This window comes from Dreissena polymorpha, chromosome 3 (assembly GCF_020536995.1).
Source record: "Dreissena polymorpha isolate Duluth1 chromosome 3, UMN_Dpol_1.0, whole genome shotgun sequence".
NCBI lineage: Eukaryota > Metazoa > Mollusca > Bivalvia > Myida > Dreissenidae > Dreissena > Dreissena polymorpha.
In genome coordinates, this window is record NC_068357.1 from 81,993,742 (window position 1) to 82,017,135 (window position 23,394).

A 23,394-nucleotide genomic window follows, 5' to 3' on the forward strand; every position below is an offset into this window, starting at 1 on the left:
AAATCGTGTCCATGTCCAATTAAAATGGTTCATCTGCAATATTATACGGAACTACTCATGGAAGGGAATGTCCGCCAGTTCATATTCCTTAATGGCAATTGCATCAACACGTTATTGATTCTTAAGTTATCCTTTCAGGAACTTGTAAAGTACATGGTCTGGAAATTTCGATCAATCTGAAAACTAAAAATTCCTCCTTGCGGACTTGTTAGCCTTGTACGGCTAACTGGCTTACAGCCTGAATTACCGCAGTTCAAGCGCATCATGTAATATCAAGCAGACCGCAGCTGTAACTTGGAATCATGCGATTATGCTACGTGAATTAGTTTTTATAATACAGATTTACACGAACAAAATCCATATTTAAAACGATGAACTGTAACCGAAAGAGACAGCAGAGGACCTTACGTAGTGCCAACAATAATATGGACATTTTTATATTTTTATGCTCCCTAAAATATTTCTCTTAAGCATTTATAGTCGCTGTTTTATACGTCCGTCAGCAGTGGTTAGTACACGTGCGTCTTACCTCGGCAAGAATAGCCAGACATTTCAGCTTTCAAGGGGCCTTTTCACGTTTTGCTAAATTGACAAAATTCAAAAAAGTTGTTTCAGATTTTCAAATTTTCATTTTAGCTATATTTGTGAGAAAATAGTAATACTGAATATTTACCATGCTCTAAATATCCATTATATGCATCTTTTGACGATTTGAAAACCTGACAATTATAAATCATTGCAACACAAAACGATTGAATAATTTCGAAAGTTCTCTTGTTGTCGTTATATTTTGTGAAACTACGAGGATTGCTAATATAAGTAAAAAACAAATCCGCTCATATAATGAGTACGGATGGTCAAGTGGTCTAAGCGGGAGACTTTTTACTCCAGGACTCCAGGAGTCAGTGGTTAGAGCCCAGTTAAGAGTTACTTTTTTCTTTTTTTATTGCATTATTGTTTTTTTTACTGGAGATTTTTAGGTCCAATGTTTAAATTTATCAATATAAAGTTTTTAATGAAAAGCTTTAATACATGCCAAAATCTGTGAAAAAAGCCCCTTTAATTCTAATATTCGCCCTAACTTTCGTGAGTCCAATTAGATTGGATTACTGGATCAGCTAGTAATACAGAAGATTATTGAATCTGCTGGACATATAAAAGCATGATACAATTACAATAAGAAAATAGTATACATTATTGTACAAAAATATGCATCATAAAGTGTATAACAATTATGTATTTTAAAAGAATTTTATGTGTGACTATTTTGCAAGAACGCAACTATCAAACGTTTCTTGATTTTGAAAAATATATTTTATGATAATGTAAAATGTTCAGTAATTATGAGCCATTTTAATTAAAATGCGTATCATCGTTGACAATTAATCGATATATTAATTTCCAGAAATGCATCAATGTAAGGCAGAACAAAAGGGGAATTGATATGTTTCAAAAATGCTAGTTTACCGTGAAGACACAAAGTGTGTTACATCTTCCAGTACAAAAATTAGATTATCACATGATAGGCACAAACCGGTAGGTATCGATGATGATTCCTTTGTCTAGGACGCGATGTCGTCTAAGACACGATGAAACGCCGGATTGTATATTTTCATATACAAAAAAATAAATAAAAAAGACGACACATATACTGCACCTCAATTTTATTGAATGTATTACATGGTAATCAGAAAACAACCCTGGCATGCTAACACGGAAAGAAGCAAATCAAAAGTTATAAGGAAAATATCAAAGTTGAATGAGATTTATGGTACAAATTTAAAGAGCAGTTTTGCAATAAAAGCGCGATATACCATGACCCAAATGGCTGTTATACTATACAAACCTCGGTTCAATAAAGACTGGGTCCGAGCATTGCTCTATCAAAGCCCTAGAAAATAACACGGATTTGAGTACAATTTCAATTAGTAACCAAAATAGGAGGCCTTCCACATTTGGAAGGATTTAATTTGTGATTGCAGTGTTTATCCTTTAAGGGGAGGTATCAGTTCAAGGAATATGCCATATGACTATGGTTTCATGCTTTGCAGTAAATGAGTTGAGTGTATCAGTGAATTACAAGCTGATTATTTCACATCGGCCGGGCAACGTGTTTATGATACAGTTTAATCATGCTAAATTCGGTTAAAAAAGATGTATTTTTCGTCTTGATTTATATTGATATGTTTTGAAAGTACATGTATATTAATAATCTAAACGTTAGTGTAAACATTTAAGCTTTTATCAACAACAAAAACTACATAACAAATGAAATAAAACGTATGCGATCATTAAACAGATAATATGGCACTATTTACCCGTTACAACAATAAGCTACAACTGTGCAATGAAAATCAACCTCAGTATACACGTGCGTACAACGTACAAGCACCTTATATTTTACATAAATATATATATGCGAACAGATATATTATTTTTGGATAAAAAGTATGTATTTCGACATCCGTAAAACTATGCGTATACATGAATCTTAACAATACTGGAAATATATTTCCAGTTTGCAGTTTCAGTAAAGTTCATGTGTTATGATCTTTATATGTCCTAAATTAAATTCATGTTTAGTTGTCAATTTTTTAACTGCAGATGTGTATGGCCTAAAATGATATTTTACAATTTAACAATGTTAGTCTATATAATTCTTAACATTGTATTAGAAAATACAACAATATGCTTTTTGCATGAATATGATAAGTGTTCCCGAATTTTAAAACGCACGAATTCACGCCGGGTATGCGGATACTTTGATAACAGATGGCACTTCGAGAACAACAAAAGCCACGCGCGATAGGAGAGTTCTTCAGATTTTTTTGCATTTATGTTCTGTTCATTCGGTTTTCACACAAGGGACATTGTTTTGTCGATTAATGGTATTGCACTTCGTATTGCGAAGGAAGAAATTCGCAGAAAAACGGTGGATTATATTAATAAACGCTAAAATTTCATCGATCATAAGCATGAATTGGATGATCAGTTCATATTTCCAAAAAATAAAAATACTTGGAAATATACCAAGAACGTGCTTTTTTTCGAAATAAAAGTTCAATATATCCATTAATATAACAATATGTTACATTTTATTTTACTAACGTATTAGAAAATAAAAATGTTTAAAGAGTTGGATGCCCAATTTTCATGGACACTTCTTTAATCGATCATCTCGATGACAATGGCACTTCTATTCCTGATTTGTCGACACTTTTTACCAGATATAACACGCTCTTTTTATTAAATCAGAAATGCACAATTCGCTGTGGAATACTGTTATAGTAAGCAGGCAATGCATACTAATGTATGTACTGAAGTAAATTAAAAACGAATTATCGAAACATTTTCTTATCCCTTTGGAATATGATTATGATTTTGTATAAATGTGAGAGATAATTGTGAAACTAATCCGATATGTTTGATGAGTACCGTCTATATGACCATATATTTTCAAGTTTGCGAGTCATCCAACCGCCGGATCTTCGCATAGTACATGAGCTTAAACAATTTAAACTAACGTCCCTTGTAGCAAAACGGTTGATCTAAAGCATGTATAATTATGTCATTTTAAAGGTACTGAGGTCTTTTTTTATTTATTAGATAGCATGTCATGAAACATCACTCTGCTAAATCTGCTACTTAAGGATAAATATCAGTAGCGATGCAGGTCCGAAATCATTGTGTATAAGTAAGTGCCTCTATAAGCAGGGCTCAAGATAAAGGGAGTTTTCAATTCTGTTATAAAGTTTGTGGCTATGCATTAGTATCGTCTTGATAATGCGAATTTGATTAGCACCAATGACATCGGATTTTATGAAGAACACATTTGTTAAAGGGAAAAGCAAATTTATAGAAAATCGTAAACTCAAAAGGCTCCCCACTTTTGCCGCCTTTATCGATTTTAAGAAAGCGTACGATTTGTTAGATCGAAGTACACTGTGGAAAAAGTTGCAGCATTTGGGATTGCGGGGCAGACTGTTTCAAGCCATATTTTCATTGTATAAAGATGTTTAATGTTGTGTCCGTCTAAATGGCTTCGACACGCATTGGTTCGATAAAAAGTTCGACTTGTAACAGGGTTGCCTCCTCTTCTCTATGCTTTTTAATTTGTATATTAATAATTTGGCTTCTACAATAAATAGTTTAGATAAAGGAATCAAGATAGCACTTACAAAAATAAGTATTTTATTATATGCTGGTGATGTTGTATTATTAGCTGAAAATGCCAAGGATTTTCAGTTATTGTTGAATCAGTCTGGTGTACTCAAACTAAAATAACAGTAAACTGTAATAAGTCAAATATTATTCATCGTACTAATGGGACACTTATGTCGGATCATGCTTTTAAACTTGGAACAGATTTATTAGAATATGTAGATAGCTACAAGTACTTTGGTGTTGTGTTAAATGAATTTCTTGACTTTCATAAGATAGCTAAAACTGTTGCTATGTCAGCGTCCAGGGCTCTTGGTCTGATTATTTCAAAGAGCAAAGCAGTTGGTGGTTTCCAGTACTCAACTTTCACAAAGCTGTATGATAGTATGGTATGGCCAATCATTAACTACAGCGCTCCCTTATGGGGGGACAGGTCTTTTTCGTGTATAAATGCAGTCCACAACCGTGCCATGCGGTACTTTCTTGGTGTAGGGAAATATACTCCAAATGCAGTTTTGATTGGGGAGATGGGTTGGAAACCGCTCAATGTTATGCTCTGTGGTGCAGTTTTCAGACAATACTTTAGAGTGATGAGCATGCCAAATACAAGAAAGAATAAAGTGGTATTTTTGTGGTCAAAAAGTGCTAATGTAAGAAATAGTTATTTTAGATCGAAAAAGTGTCTTCAAAATATTAATTGTATTGAATTTTTGAATCTTGCTAGTGGCAACTCTAAACCTGAAATCAATTACATTGAAGATAAATTGTTTGATGTTTGTTTTGTTGGGGTGTTAATTAATAACAAGTCCATGTTACTAATTTAATATTTATTAACGCACAACAACAATGTGAATCTACTTGATGAACGTGAGTACTTTTGTTAAGAGAGAGACCGGTAAAATTGAACTGCCACGCTGGAGCGTGTTCTGGCTATTTAAACTGATAAACATTGTGGCTCATAGTAGACTGGCCACCTGAACACATGAGGAAGCTATGATATACATCTCCCTTTTTAAATTAGTTTAGTATTTGATACAAAATACATTTTATACAATACAATACAATAATGAAGTTATAAGTATATTCAAACACTGTTGATTGATAGATAATACATGGATAGCATAAGGCTTAGCTTAAACCACTGCTGTTTCAGTAAACTTGTTTATCTGTCACTTATACACTGATACTGGTAAAATAAAGACTCTGTTAACAGAACAGTTTATTAAACGTCCATTATTTGCCTGGGCTTCACCTGGCGACCGTATCGTGTGGTGTACACTGGCTGATCAGTTCTGCTAACAGGTGGTTTTGGTTTTGCAGGAACTGGGGATGGTTGTAGTACTGGTAATTGGCTTGCTTGTAATTACTTTGGGTTCAAAGGAATGAAGTCATTGCTTTCATTGTTGTTTCCTCTGCCGAACTCTGACAATCAAAGCTTGGTATTTCAGCAAAATACTCGTGAGGTGATGTCTATTACGCCTGTACGAAACGCCTTCAGGTGTCTGAATAGTGTATGCCCTGTTATTGTGTACCTGTGTAACAACAGCTGGTTTCCATGAACCTTTCTCTTCTTGCTGAAACCTAACTGACTGACCTCTGTTAAGTGGATGTAATTGTTTTGTGTGTTTGTCATAATTTGTCTTTTGTTTTTCTTTCTGAATTTTAAACTTGTCTCTTACTGTTTGGTGATTGATGTTGTAAGGTACAAGTTTGTCCGATGTGATTGGTAAAAATGACATTATTTTCCTTCCCATAAGTGATTCTGCTGGAGAATAACCTGAACACAATGGCGTTGCACGGTATTCCAAAAGTGCAACCTGTATATTTTGACCAATTTCTCATGCCTTTTACAAAAGAGTTTTAGCTCTTTTCACACAAGATTCTGCCAAGCCATTTGACCTCGGGTAGTGGGGTGATGACTGAACATGATTGATGTCCCATTCAGCCAGGAAATGTTGAAACTCTTGGGAACTGTAATAGCTGGCGCCATCAGAGACTAATTTCTCTGGAATACCATGGCGTGAAAACCAAGATTGAAGATATTTAACGGCACTTGATGAATTGGTGCTGTTTAATTTACCCAGTTCAAAGTAATTTGAGTAATAGTCACATGCGATAATGTAGTCTTGATCATCAAATGTAAATACATCAGTGCCAACAGCCTGCCAAGGATAGAGGGATTTCATGGGATTGGAGTGGCTCTTTGATGTTTGAACTTCTGTGATTCAAACTAATTGGGCAATTGAGAACTAACTGCGTGATTTCTGCTGAGGCCATAACATGATATCTCGAGCTCTACGTAAGCATTTTTCCACTCCCATGTGACCTGCCTGGATAATCTCAAGCATTCTGGGTTGTAGAGACTTAAGAATTACAATTTTGCAACCTTTCATGATAATTTCTTCAATAACTGTTAATTCGTCCCGATAATTCCAGAAATCTAAGATCTGAGATGGACATGCTGTTTTTGTGTAGGCAAACCGGAAATAATTGTTTGTTTGAGAACTGAAAGTATTGTATCTTTCTCTGTTTCTTCCCTTATTTCCTGCATTTTCTTGTAATGTACAGGTAAACGTGACATTACCATATTTACCTGAATGTCTGCCTGGTTTGATAGGTCAGGGCCTGTCTCACTTCACGGTTTCCGAGACAATGTTTCTGGAACAGGAATGTCCTTACCTGGGCGATGTCTTACGTCAATGTCATAGGGCTGCATGTGCAGTAACATGCGCTGTAACCTTGCTGGTGCTGCATTTAAATGCTTCTTGAAAATTGAAACCAGCGGTATATGATCCATTTCAACTGTGACCTTTCTATTGTAAACCCATTGGTGATAACGTTTTAACCCAAAAAGGATTCCCAAGCATTCTAGCACAATCATGGCATAATTCTTTTGACTGTTTGTAAGTGACTTGCTAGCGTACGCTATGGGCTTTCCGTCCTGCAATAGCGTAGTTCCGAGACCAGTCCTTGAACTGTCTGTCTGTAACGTGAGTGGCTTTTTTGAATCAAAGTAGCCTAATGCTTGACCTGGTTGTGTTTATATGTCCTTGACCTTGTTAAATGCGTCTATTTGTGGCTTAGCCCACATGAATTCAGTGTCTTTTCCTAATAGCTTTCTTGGGGGCTGGTAACCTGTGACAAAATTCGGTGCAAACCGAGACAAATAGTTGACCGTTACTAATACAGTTTGCAACTCATTTTTGTTGCTTGGAGGCGGCATGTCTTTGATCGCAGCGACCTTGGCTGGATCCGGCCTGAGACCTTCTGCAGTCAGCAGGTGACCAAAATAATTAACGTCAGTCATGCCAACCTCAATTTTGTCCTCATTAGGATAATACCTCGATCGAGCGCTCTTTCAAGCACGGCTTTAAGGTTGCTGTAATGCTCCTGTCTAGTTCGACCATAGACAAGGATATCATCAACAATTGTGACCACGCCATTAAGGCCTTAAAACATTGATCTATTCGTCTGATGATTCGCCTCCACTCAAACATAGACCAAATGGTAACCTCAGATAACGGTACCTTCCAAATATGGTACTAAAACACGTCAGATATGATGACTCTTCACTGAGTTTAACAGACCAGTAACCTGATCTGGCATCAAGTTTTGTGAAGTATTTTGCTCCATTAAGGGATGGCAAAATATCGTGCAGGGATCGCATAGGGTAATGCGGACGCTGTATACATTTATTTAGGTCCGTGGCATCCAAACAAACTCTTAAATCACCTTGGCCTTTTTTCACGAGTACCATGGACTTTACCAATTCGGTAGGTTCATTGAACTTTATTATGATCCCTAATTTCTCTATTTTGGCCAGTTCAGCTTTACATCTGTCCTGTAGTGCAACAGGTATTCTACGAGGGGGGTGAACAGCAGGCTTGCTGTCGGGCGTTAAATGAATGTTGCACTCACCCAGCATGTTGCTTATTCCTTTAAAAAGCTTTGGAAAGTCCCGTACAATAGTCTCTTTCGTCATTGGACAGTTCGATGTCTGGGATTCCACTGAGAAAGATAGCTGGATTAGGCCAAAATTAACAGACCTTTGTAAACTGAGCAAAGGATGTGATTGCGTATGCACTACATGGAATTCAACATTCTCAGAATGACCATTACGTGCGTGTATTCAATCTAAGTTAATAGTGCCTTCAGTCTTAAACGGGGTACAATTGTATGTTGCTAACCGGAGATATGAACGTTTGAGATTTCCCTTGGTACCAATGCTTTGATAGTTAGAAAATGGCAGTATATTTACCTGAGATCTTGTGTCAATCTTGAACTTGATGTTTTGTTGTTTTGAACCTACCCCAATTTCTGCAAAAACTTGTCCATTAACTATTTTGGATTCAATACTATCCACAAAAACTCTATCACAAAGCACACCATCACTATGTACATCATCACTTCGATCGGCACTGTAAATGTCGTTGACATTCCTAGATCGGAATGCGGATGCGAAATGGTTCTATTTCTTGCAGAGGTGACACTGTTTCCCATGGGCAGGGAATTGTCATTTTCTGTGTACGGTGGTGCAGTTTTGACGTGTCCTCTCCTGTTGAGGATGCAGTCTTGAAGACTTGGCGTTTTGAGGTGATGGTCTGGAACGACCATGTCTGGATGCTGCGTGTTGGCTGGCCGACTCCGATTTTACAGATGGACGTGGCTTCTGTTTGCTCGACATATGTCTGAATTTAACATAGTAAACCGACTTCTTTGTCTTCATTTCTGTCAACTGTTTTTGTGCATACTCGTAGGATTGGCAGATCTCAATGGCTTTTCGCAATGTAAGTTTGTCACCCTCGGTGATAAGCTTCTCTCGGATCTTTTCAGACTTAATCCCAAACACTATTTGGTCTATTGGTTTTCCTTATGAAATTTATATCTGATGAAGATAGTGTTGGATCTTGGTTGTACGTGCGTTTGAAATGCATCAAATATCGCTTTTGTTGTTTTTCTTGCCTCATCTGTAAGTGGAAGTGTGTTGAATATTTCACGGCCTTTCTCACCGACCCAAAGAAACATATAAGTCACTTTTACGCTCTCCTCCTTTTCTGCTAATGCTCCTTTTAAAATGAGTTCAACATGTTGGCGGAACTTTTTAAATTCCTCCAGGAAATTTGCACTGTCCCAGTTCATCCTTGGAATAGGAATTCCTGTTAGATCCATCTTATCATATGTATAATTCCACAAAATAGAATGTAAACACAAAATAGTCATCAGAGTTTAATTTCTTATACCATGTTTTGTTGGGGTGTTAATAAATAATAAGTCCATGTTACTAATCGAATATTTATTAACGCCTAACAACTATGCAAATCTACTTGATGAACGTGAGTACTATTGTTAAGAGAGAGACCGGTAAAATTGAACTGCCACGCTCGAGCGTGTACTGGCTATTAAAACTGATAAGCCTTGTGGCTCATAGCAGACTGGCTACCTGAACACATTAGGAATCTATAATATAACTATGTTGAAAAGTTGAACTGGAAAGCATTGTTAGATAGAAATATATCTATCACAGGAAATAGTGGAAACAAGCTGAGAACTTACAGAATTTTTAAATCAGATTATTGTACAGAGAATTATTTGAAAATGAATATATCTTTTAATTACCGTTCAGCTTTTACAAAATTTAGATGCGGTGTTGCACCATTACGAGTTGAGACGGGAAGATATGAGAATTTAGCACTAGAAAATAGATGTTGTCTGTATTGCCAGAATGTTGTAGAAGATGAAAAGCACGTACTATATCATTGCCCATTGTACAATGAGTGTAGAACAGAACTTATTTCTGTAATAAATAATATGCCAAGTGTCAATTATGAAAATTTGTCAGATGATGAAAAATAACTTGCGACTTTTAAAATGATAATAACGCATATGTCGCTGCCAATACCTGCTTTAAAATTTTATATGAACGCAAACAATTTTAATACTCTAGGACATAACCATACTTTTACTGTATATATGTATAAACAGAGACTTAAGTAGAATATCTTACAGTATGTTTAATGGTAAAAATGTTTTTAATTAGAATGAAAACTTGTTTTTTTTAAATATAAATGTTGTAGTCATGTTAAATGATGTAAAGCCTTTTAAAATGGACAGTCTTTAATAAGTCATTTATGACTGGATACATTCATGCTATTGTGTTATATTGTATATGTAAATTGTAGTATGAACATGCAATGTGATTGAGACTTCTATAAAATATGTGTTTGTTCGTTTGTTTTTGTGTATTTGCCTCTTAAAGACTCATTCGCTCCCGTTATTTAGAGCCCTGCTTTAAGTAAAATTGAACACAATAATGTTGATTTACATGATCCGTTGTATTTTCATCTCTCTGAATCTCAAGTTACAACTAAAAAACTAGTTCATTATGTAGACAAGTCGTCACTTGAAATATATTTCTTCATAAATAAGCATTTTAATCTTATTAACAAAGTGCAATTATAATATTTATAGTATGTGCTATTTGAAAACGAACAACGTCATTGGTTATATTTCACATGTGTTTGTTATTTAGTTATGCATTGATTCACTATGTGTCGCGCTTGACTATGCACATTGATTCGTACTGTTTAGTAAAAAAAATCCATAATATACATAAATGCATTTCAGGTAGAAGGTAAAACTCGGCTATCAGAGTGCCCAATTTGTTATCCGAAGTGTCCTTTATCAGGAATCAAGTGTCTGCAACTTCATGAATACCGCATTTTAAAACATGCCCTATCTTCGTGTATATTTCATTGAATACTATCACAATTTCAGTATTTCAAGCACAATTATTACTATTCATGCTGGAATATCTAACAATTTCTTGCAATATTTCTAAGTAGTTGTATTTTGTTGAAATGTTAACTGTTCATCCAGTTCATGCTGTTTTCCGACCGAATTTTCTATTTTTTGGGGGGAACATCTACCATTCTTCCGTGATTGTTTTCTTCCCAATGGAAAAGGATACACCATTTATAAACTCGACCATGTGCCTTTTCTAAAAACTAATCTTAAGGATATAACTTTAAATAAATCTGAGGAACTTACCTCTCACGCGTGGCTTCTGTTGTTCTCTTTTATCGAAGTGCCATCTGTTATCAAAGTATCCGCATTTCCAGCGTGGAATTACCGACAGTAAAGTGTGTGAAAATTAAAACTCTACAAAAGAATACTGACTGGATATCAAGAAGAAAATCAACATCGATGGTAACGCCAATATCGCCGTTATTGTTAAATATGCACAGCAGCGTTTGGCACGCGATCCATTCGCCCAGCGATACCACCATTTTGGGATATAACACCACGAGCAGCAACAGCAACAACACCTGCATCTACATTTGCACTTGTGAAACGTAAAGCAACTCAACAGTAACAGTACAATGGCCAAAATCGCTAAGCTTGGAAATTTCCATGCGACGAACACGAAGGCAATGGTCATCATTATTGGTAATATTCCTCCGAACAAGATATTGACACATCGTCCCTCTGGTGTTGGCAAATTAAAAATGTTTAAATCCTCAACAATGACGGGGCCATAGCCGTAATGCGTTTTCACGAATCTCTTTAATGTTGCTTCGGCTAGTAGATATCTTTCTAGAATCCTCCAGTCCTCTGGGTCATTACAGTTTTCTCTTTGCCTTTGCTGCATCCAACGTTTTAAACGGCGTTTATTATCATCATCATCTACTTTCCTTGTGTGCATCTCAGGGCGATTGCAAACATTCTCCAAATGAGTGTTGCTTTCCCCTTCACCGAAGGTTACATTTAGTTCTTTATTGCTGTTTATACCATTTATGGCATCGTCTGTTAACGTATAAGATGGCACTAAAACAGATGAGCCATTAATTGGAATGTCTGCAGATGCAGCAGCAGCAGTAGCTGTAATTGAAGTGTGTGGCAAATCTTTTAATGAAGCAATCAGGTGATTCAAATCCTGAGCCGCATTAGCTGTCATGTCTGAAATAGTATTTACTCCGCTTCATATGGGAATGTTTGTTGGTATTTCAATGGCACTATGAATTTACCTGCATGTCTAAATGTCAATTCTGGCTTTTTTCGCTCTAAAATCGATCCATATGCAATGACATCAACTTTTTTCGTCCAGAGTTGCTAAGGTATGTCCGATCTTCCCTAAAGTTTGCCTCACGCTAGTCCATGACCAAACTAAAACAAACGTGAATCATGTAAATGGTGTAAACATGTAATTTTGGCATCACATTTAACGAGGTTCTGAACGCTTATTATTCGTTCATAAAAATATTAAAATCACAACTTATTGTCAGTGCACAAATATAACCGAAATTATCTTAAAACGGGAAAAAAAAATGACACGTTTGCGTTTAAAAAGAAACCTTGAGTTTGTAAACACAATTCTAAAAAACCATTTTAGTTCAATCTATAAACCATTTTAGCGGATTGTCCTTGGCACAGTCCAATTTATATGCAACAAACAGACTATTGGGCCGTGAGACAAGGACACTTTTGCTACCCCCTGGAGGAATTTCGTAGACCCTTTATATGTTAATCGTCTATATCCCCTTAGTCTCATGACACATCGTTTGCAACTGGCTAACGAGGCGTTACTGAGAATTTCTACTTTCAAATACATGTGTGTAAAACGTGTTTTAATCAAATTTTGTAAGATGGCTTTACATACACAATTTTAACAAAAACAACCGAAACAACGCTTAATTAAATGACACAACTTCTGTTTTATAATAGCCTACCTATTATTTTTATGCAATTATATTTTCTTTTACAGATATGTGTAAAACATATATTTAACACATATTTTTATATGATTCACATACATATTCCTGTAACATACTTATGGAGTGTTAATCATTTTCTTTCAGATCATTCTAAACATTATTCTATCAAACAAATTGCCAACTAACAGTGTAACATAATTATAGTAATAAATATAACAATTATTGATAATAATGATTATTATAATAAAATAGTTTTAATAATAATTATAATACAGTACATGCCGTCCATAATAACACGTCTCACGGCAAATAGTAGAAAGATTGTCTCTTTCATTACCAGAATTGAAATTTATTACCTGATTATCTCCATTATCATAACTATTGTTATTATTATTATTATTCTTTTTTTCATCGTCATTATCATTACTTGTATAATGATGGTGATTATTTGCATTATATTACATTGTTATGACTATTATAAATATAATTTTTCCTCATTATTTTGGATTGATTAATATTAGACATTAAATGAACACAATTCACTTAAAAACCGTTTTTTAATCAATGCAAAATGTTTTGCATAACCAAAATACATGAGTACGTAATGATTTTTATATAATGATAATAAGAATAGATGACGTCCACAATAATACATCTCTCGGGAAAATAGAAGAGCGATTGTTAATATCATTAACTCAGTAGATATGTATTACCTGATTTTCTTCATTACCATAACTAGTATTATTATGATGATGATAATGATGGTTATTATTATTAAAGCTTTATTATTATGATTTATATTGTTATAATTTCTCCTTATTATGTTGGATTGATATAATTTATAAATTCTCTTCATATAGTGTTTCTAATCAATGCATTTTTTTGCAAAAAAACATGACTCCATTATTATGGACTTTCCATTAAAGTTTCTTATAAAAGTCTAACTAATTATCTGCCACGTTTCTATTTTCATAGGTACAACACAGGAGTTACATCACTTATCATTACAAACTTTATTGAGCAAATTGTCTATTTCAATATCATCATCACTATCATCCTTATCCTTATCGGTATTGTTCTCTCGCAACTGTGTTTAAAGTATATGTATGTCAACTAACTCACTGAGGAAAATGTCACTGTGGGTCAACCAATATTCCATCTTCACCAAGTTTCCAGCTACTTATTGAACATCAAGCGTGCAGTGACATATTTTATAGGCACATAGCCAATTATGTGTTTGGTAATTTGCATGGAGGGAGCAAATTCAATGGTTTTGCATGACTTAACAGTATTACCTTTGTTCTCACTTCTCTAACATAACGTATCAACTGACGCTTATTTACAACTAATAACTTTGGCGTTTCGTGGTATATATAACCTATCAAATTCCTTATTTCTGCAACAAGTCATCGCTACAATCCTGTATTTCACTCAACTTGGCAAAGGTACGCATAAGGTATGTATGTTTACTGTACCTACTTTCCCCCTTCTTACAAATGCGCTCACAGTAATACAACCACTAATGCAGTGAATTGCAGGTAACCCTGAACAAAAGTACTTTCATTGGGTCATTTCCGTTGTCGAAAAGGATTGAAAGTCCAATGTGTGACCAATATCTAATTAGAAGCAGAATCTGTATCAAGTGATCTTACAATAATTTTTTTTTACAGAATCATATTTGCGGGCCTTACGTTGCTTTTGTTTGCTAAGCAGTTTTGTTATAACCAACTGGAACTCGATGGGACATTCTGATTCTGAAATGAACTGCCCATTACCCTGCAGTAATACATGTGTTGAAATCCACTGTTTTGAAGTCAAACTGGATTTTTTTTGCCAGAATTACTAAATTTGGCTAAACTTTCGGCTTGGCATAGCAAAGTCTGATATATAACTTCTTTGGTGAGACTATTCTATCTTTGATCTTGGGTACCGTAGATGGCCCATCATTGACTGCGACAAATGAGTCTGAGGTATCTTGCAACACAAAGCACCAGGCGGTGTTTATTCATTCACATCGAACTTATCCCAGCCAAAGTACAAAACTATTTATAGCTGAAATGATTTTGGATAAAATTGTTATTCCATAAATGGCTGCGTTCCACATGGCGTTTTCAAATTCAATTTTCCGTGTTAATGATTATGCATGACAAAAGCGGTTCAAAAGTGCAGCCAGCTCTGCACTTCCTGTACGATGGCAGTCATGGTGGTGCGGTAGTCTAGTGGTTACACACTGGTGCACCATTCCAGAGGTCCCCGGTTCAATTCCTGGCCGGGGCACTGGAAATTTTAGAAATGCTTTAAGTGTTTCTCACCCAACTAGAGATGTACTGGTATGAAACCCAGGTGATTCTCGCGTGTATCGGTTCTATACACTGAGCACGTAAAAGAACCAAGGGATCTATTCGCAAAGAGCTAGGGTATCGCACCCGGATTCTTTGTATCACAACACTGTCTCTTCTGCTTGCTGTCTCTTCAGCAAAAAAAGGACCCCATTGGAAATAAGTGCTTGCACTTTCATGGGTTATTCTTGACTGCAAGGTCACAATAAATACATACAAACATACATTGCGAAGAGAGTATATTTTGGCATCAACCACTCTCTATTGCTAGCTGCATAACATATATCTTAGGCAAAGGACTTTGCATTTTGTTGAACGTTGTTGCTAACCCGACTTGCCTTGAATTTCATGCTTGACTCGGATCTAAATACACACAAAAGTTGAAAACCTTTGTTGGAGGTCGCCGTGCTCCTAACCTAAACGTTTCCATTTTGCTGACATAGAATATGATTCGGGCGAGATTAAAGAATATATCTGCGTTGTATCATCGAACTTAAAAAAAGTCGTCTTTCGTCAGATGCAGCAAGGTCAGAGGCTTTTTCTATCGCCCTTCTCTCTTCATCGTCCCATACACTATCTGTGATTTAATAGGTTTTATAGTTTGCATTATGTATACAGAATGGAAGTGTTACAAAATGTAGCTATCGAATCTGCTTGCATCTGAACCCGTGTGACGTTTATGGCGTACCAGATCATGTATATTGTATTTTTCTTTTGCAGGCATTATGTTTCTTTGCTTCACTGGCAAACATGTCTTGATCATGAACTTTACAAAGCATCCATTTATCAGACTTTCAAATTCAGACTGCTAATTGTATTGATTCTTCGGCGCATTTTATAACACATTAGTTAATCTTTTGTCACAAAAAGGTAATTTTCAACTGGAAACAGAACGTAGCTACTGGGAGCATCTAATGAGATATGCTTACATTAAGATGTGGAGGTTTGATCACCATCATTATCAGCACCCACTTTGGAACATGACATAAATTGGTGTACAACATCGTCTGTGTGTTCGATGTTTTTTAACAATTTAGGGGCAGATTACACGTCAAATGTTATAGTCTATGTTGTGAGGATATGTATGTTAACCTTGTGTTCACTACATTTTTAAGGTTTTGGAAACATTTAACTGTCAGTTAACGTATTGCGTATTTCGTCCTTAACTGTACTTTCAAAATGAACAATACATATTTTCCACAAAAAAACATCCCTAGACACATAGATTTATTTTCATAATTAGTTTTGTGTTATCTACACTGACAATTTTCTTAAGTGAAAGCCGTGATAAAGAATAAAGAAGTATATTAACATTACTTTCTGATAGAACATCATTGTTCCGCTCAATTATCACTCATTTTTATTGTAAGGTTAATTGGCTTTACCATGATAAGTGTCTGAAAAGAGATAATTTTGAGGATTTTACCACTTTAAACGGGCACCAGTATTAACCGATTACTATTACACTTTAGAACAAAAAGGAAACAACATCCCAAGATAAATATATTTATTTTCATATATTTATTTTCATTATTTGTTTTCTGTTATCTACACTGAAACTTTTCTTAAGTGAAACCCGTGATAAAGAATAAAGAAGTATATTAACATTACTTGTTGATAGCACATCATAGTTCCGCTTAATTGTCACTTATTTTAGACAAATACGTTAATATGTCTTTACTACTTACCAACTGATAAAAGAATTAGTTAATTAATTCCTCTTACCTTAGCATGATAAATAGAAAGTCAACAACAGGTTTCGTTTGTAAAAAATAAAAATAATTTAAATGGCGGGATGCAAACAAAGGGAAGCAACTGTGCTACAAAAATACTTACATTTACAAAGTGTGTTAGCTAAAATACACTATGTAAGTAGATTTCTCTTTCACAGTGTCTTAATTGTATAAAATAGGCTGGGATTCAAGTTATGCAGAAAGAATATTGCTGACAAAGAATTAAAAAAGTTCAGTACAGTCCACTCTCGTTATCTCGAAGTCGGCGGGAACAAGAAAAAATATCGAGATAACGAGAGTTCAAGATATCCGATTAAGCGTTTTTAAAGAAAAAACGCGACGAAAATTTACCTTGTTTTTAACATCTAAATACCTGCTAAGTGGTCTAACTAAAGCCGTCACCGTGTGGCATAATACTCTCTACCTGATATATACGCGTTTTTACGAGGCACATATTTAAATGCTTATAATGACGTTTTAAGTATTACAGAATTGCATTAACACATGCGGTTATACTTTTTCTAAACTGTTGAGTAAACATCCGGTAATGTTGCTATTTAAAGTTATGATGCAATTGACGTCCAATCAAGACGACGGTTTTCCATCTGAACATGCGTAAATCACGTTCCGGAATACTGAACTGTACATGTACATTTTGTAGTTTGAAATGCGAAGTTCAATCGTAAATTTGCGACGGTTTATATACGCACAAATCTAACTCAGTGCATTTTGGAATGTTGTTTGTAAAAACAATAAGTATGTCGGCCTTTCGGCATGCTGTGTATTAATTGCAGTTAATTGTGATGTTAAAGTGACAGCTAAAGTTACAGGCCTTACTCAAGTGTTAATGGCTAACGACATTACACACGTGTGATCAATGATGCAATCAACAGATCAATTTCCTACCGCACAGTATCGGGAGCAGCCGGGCGAGGCGGGACGGTGAAGTATCAAAGAAAATTTTTCTCACCTTTTGCCGACACTGGGACAGTTATTCGCACTTCGAGATAAACCACAGTAAATACATGTAAAATCGGGACTCGGTGTAAAATTTTATATCGACTTATCGAATTATTCGACATAACGAAAATCGAGATATGCGATGTTTATTTATATAGATAAAGAAGGAAAAAAGTTGGGACATTGAGCTTACTTCGACATATCGAGAATATCGAGATATCCGATATCGAGATAACGAGAGTGGACTGTATTTCAAATTGAAAAGAGTAAAAAATCAAAATTAGGGGTATGCGTTGCAAAGTGCCATTACTCGGTAAAGCCCGAACAGAATTGTGCAAACTTTTGTCAATGGATGCCACGTATCTAGTGAATTAAGAAAAACATAACCTTAAAAATTTCCCCTGGGTGTAAGCAGGGTCATACTCAGCTCAAGTTCTATATATTTCAAATATTGAAATCGACAGTGAAGGAGGGTCAACAAAACAAAACACATCAAGCGAAACGGTATTGACTATCCATAAACTTTTAACATTTTATGGTCCAGTTATAATTATCTTAAAATAAATACAGTACCAATAATATATTCATACAACTTTATTAATTATAGTTATATAATATGAATCCCATGTCGTGATTGAAGGGATACATAAGGGATATACAAAGGAAACTCTAAGAAAAGCCTAGTATTTCAACCTTATGCTGTCAAACTTTCGCTTCAATATTTTTGTTGAATTGCTTTCAAAACTTGTGTCCTACTGTATGCACCGAAAAAGTGCAAATAGAATATTCAAAGGTCGACAAACAATCGCCATCTTTATAACACCGTAAATGTCTTATCACTTAAAATGTTCACGAAGTGCAATAGATCCTTTACGTTCTACTCCGCATTTAAAGTAGTCAACAGCTACAAGTGCAAGTTTTCAACAGCCTTAATGGTTGATTGCAATATGCCATGTTTCAGTATAAGTTTGTGCATGAAGCAAAACATTGATCTTGATAAGTAATTACAGTGAACAATTTTGTAATCAAAACCGCAAACCGCATTCGGTATTCGGCATGTTAACGATTGCACATTACCAACGTGTTTACAAACACTTTTGCACATCTGTATTTCTAAACATAGACAGTGCGATAGTAATACGTCCATTTATGCTGACCTTATCTTTAATTTGGGTAACATGCTGTAGCGTAATTACGTATTGTTTGTGGAGAACGCAGAGTAACAACCAGAGTTCATTTATGCTTTTATCGAGATTTATTTCGGTTGAATAATTTCTAACACAACGCTTGCTTGTTCATGTAATACAATTTTACAGCGCGGTGGCCAACATGGCCGCCACGTCAAGAAAACGTGACAACTCTAACCGCAGACCGTTCACTACTTACTAAAACACTGCATTTTATCCCCAGATCAATTTACATAAAATTTACTTACGGATTGGTTACATTGCACCTTAGGAATTGATAGCACAAACTGTTCGAGTTCTTACATGCATATAGAATATTCTAAAACCTCATTACTCAGTGAGACATAAAACTTTATGTTGTGTTTGCCTGTGAATGCCTTAACTTCTGCTTACGTATAAGATAGAAATATTGATGTAAATAACCTTTTAACATGTTCTTACATATTAGTAATTATAACAGTTACTAATCAATTACTCAAACATATTATTAAAATATTTCCCTATTATTAACTCTATCTGTACTTAAATTTCTATCATACGAATAATCAATATGCTATAGGAATAAACGATAAGCATTTGTCGTTATGTCACAATGATGTGAAAAAAAACGATTAAAAGCATCGGTTTAACAATGAATACATAAGTTAGGAAACATGAATATAACAAACCTCATATTGACACACGAGAGTTAAGCGACTTGTGTTACAGAGCATTTGCGATTTAACAGTAACATATTAATTAAGATGTTGTTTAAAATGAAATGCTATTAACATCCAAACATACCTTCAAACAAGGTGCAAGCCGACAAATGTATGCTCTGAAATCACTGTATGTTATTATTAAACCGTTAAATCAAATAACTGTTAAATCAAATGTCACAACTTGGCAATTCACTGACTGTTTCGTAGTTTTCGATCAGATTACAAATATCTATAAATAGAATTGTTCAACGTGTAGTTTAGTGATAAAGGTGTTTAAAACACGGATGTAAAAACAACAAAGGTTGTTTATCGAATATTCGTTAAACATCGACTCATACCGTACGATACTAAGGAAGGCTTATTCGCCTCTACATTATCCACATGATATTTGTTATATTTATCAAGTGGTAAATACATAAAACGATTTATTTGAAAATCCTACGGTTCATATACTTCCCTATGCCTCGTTTAATATTAACATTGCATAATTATTTTTATCAGGAGAGGTTATGTATTCCTAATCATATGAATGCAATTCCTTATTACCAATGGTATTATATATATTTTTACGCTATTTATCGTTGATGCTGACGCGTCATTGATATTTTTATGTATAACAATTTGTACGATAATTCAATTCCATGAAGCTGCATGCAACTGCAGTACATTACACTGCATGTTGATTAATTACGTGGATGATACGTCATCCATTGCATATGGTGGATGGTTTCGGCCACATGTTTCTGGTCGCCCACACGCATACACAAAAGAAAATATAAAACTATACCCCACAGAAAGGAAAAAAGCGCCTATAAGACATTAATGGCATTTTTCGTGTGGCGATTGTACCAATGAAGCGCAGTGTAGTATTGTCAGTTTGATTATTGCGTTCATAATCGCATTTACGTAACACAAATGGAATGCAATCCTTAAAACATGCAGCAGTTATATGAACATGGAAATTAAAATTACATGTCAATGTTGTTTATTTGCAATTATTGTTCTAAAGATGTGTATTGTGTATGACATGGGAGAATTTGGTATCCATAAAAGAGTCTAAGCCATTCATGATTTGTTGTCAGATACAGACGTACATATGTAGACATAGTGTTTGTACAATATCTACCTGAGGACAAGTATGAGTTGGTGATATCAGTTTTAATAAGAGATTATTCACCGGGAAAGAAGAGCTTGTAGGTCATATTGGCCCTGCATATCAATGCGATATGGCCTTCCGAACTTGCTTTCACGGTGGATAAACTTTTTGTTACATTAAGTGAGCCTTTTTGAGATATACGTTACAACAAAACATAACATATGACGCCACGTGTATAAAAGGAAAACGGCATTTCATTGCGCGAATAATGTGACGATATGTTGTGTTCTGATTTGAATCTTTTGTCTGTGATATTGACCTCGAACTCTTGCCCACCGACCCGAACTAAAACGCTCGCCCGCCCGAACAAAATCGCTCGCCCGCCCGAACTTAAACGCCCGCTCGCTGCAGATGTTCCCATAATACGGCCCGTCTTTCATAACGAGCGCATAAAAATACCGGTATTGTTTAGTTCAATGGCGACATGTAAAAACAAATCAAGAATTTGTTTCCTAAAAATGTTTTTTGAGTTGCATTATTCCTATGAGACTAAAATTGATGCATGACGAAACAATATGTGAACGACGAACGCGCTTTGGTTTGCAGAAAGAACTGTTGTGCAATACCAATGGCCAGTAAAACGATATCGAGGAAATCGAGTCATTTCAAGAACGTTATGACAAAAAATCGAGTATTTTGTTGATAAATTGTATATGGTTGACTTAGATATAATAATTTACATGCTTACATAATAATATATTGGCGAAAAATGCGTTTGCTCAAAAACATTTAAAAATTCAAAACAAAAAAACGTCCATTTTTCTTTGCTCAGTGAGGACTAAAACACTAAATGTATTGACGAATTTGTATAATGGAAAATAAGCATACTTTAAGGAAAACACTTCGAAACGATGTCACTTACTGAGCAAGTATGGAACCCGTCAATGTGTATCAAAACAGTTCGCAAAAATACATGTGAATAATGGTAAGGCACAATGCGTGTGAAACGTCATGACAATGCGTGTTAAACGTCATGATACATTTCTGAAATGTTACATTTTACTCAAGTAGACGTTGTTTTGTTATTATCTTGATGAAATTTGAACTTTCGAGTATCTTACTTCGTGAACTTATGGGTACACCATTGTAGTAAACATTTGACTAAATACTGTTTATTTAAAATAGGACCACTTTTTACATGCAACGTCTGTGCTCTATCTTCAGCTTTCGGTAATGCTAGACAGCAAGAAACAATAAGAAAGTATGTTCTAATAAAACAACAACACATACCTGAAGTACTCTACCCATTTTATTGTGATAATATTAAAGACATAAGTAGTAGATTCGATCTAATGAAGCTTTGGAATAATAAACTAGATATATAAAATAACAAAAACACGCAAACACATAAAATACTGATGCAAACTGGGAGTAGAACTCACGATGTTGATAAAGAACTTGCGCGTTTCGATTTAATGTAACAGATCAGTAACATTTGGACAATGTTGTCAGACGACCACAAAATGACTGTTCTGTAATTGTTCAATATAATTTTACCTACGGGTTCCAGCGGCTTTGCTGTTTTAATTATGCAACAACATGAATAACAACAAACAACAACTATCGAACGCTCAAACGCACGCTAGTAGGACGAACATCCATAACCTCGCTGGACACGGAGCTAACCATTATCATCCTTATACACAATACGTGATTTATAGAGAATAATAGGTTAGTGTTGATTATAGATCAGGTTTATCATGCGAGGCTTAGAAAACAAAAAGCACGAGCCTTGGCGAGTGCTTTTTCGTTTTCGTGCCGAGCATGATAAACCTGATCTATAATCAACACTGACCTATTATTCTATTTATCCCACTTTTTATTCAGTAAACTTTTTTTATTTAAACAAAATAAGTTTTCATGAGTGTTTGTCGTACTTTGATAATGACTGTAGTGTAACCAAGGCGAGTGTATTACTCCGCGTTCCAAAAATAACCGCTGATCAAATAATCTTTTTTTAAATCAGAATATCGTTCTGTAACAAAGTGTCGAGCGTTATTAATTACAATTTTAATCATATTGAATTGCAAATCTTAAAGTTTTATGATATCAATATGACATTAAGTTGTTATATACAAGGAACTACATTTGTTTACAACGTAGCCTAACACCACACACAATTCACTTTCGATAACAAACCATCAAGTCGATCACGAGGTGCACAATATTTGCTTCTTTGTTATAATATTGGTTATTTCGTGACGAAATAACAAAGATTACTTGGATTTAAGCTAATTATATACATTTTGAATGTTGAAAGTGGCACCAAAGAATTGTGAGGCAAAGTTGTTCGAACTAGAGAAAGACATTTGCTGGTGAAGTGACTGGGTGGGGCGAACATCAAGATCAACTTGTTCGACGGTAGACAGTGGTTGTCTAGGCTGCATTTCGGCCATAGTTTCGGTGCATGAAGGTGAACAAGAGGAATCTGTTGAATTGTTACATT

General features: G+C 35.1%; 1 long non-coding RNA gene across 1 annotated transcript; it reads right to left on the reverse strand.

Moving 5' to 3' along the window:
* Window positions 1-1,647: 1,647 nt before the first annotated feature.
* On the reverse strand, window positions 1,648-20,077 carry LOC127874994 (uncharacterized). The gene is made up of 2 exons (XR_008047206.1): window positions 19,875-20,077; window positions 1,648-12,324 (listed from the first exon to the last, which is right to left on the reverse strand). It is a non-coding gene; the product is annotated as an uncharacterized LOC127874994 (long non-coding RNA).
* Window positions 20,078-23,394: the final 3,317 nt, after the last annotated feature.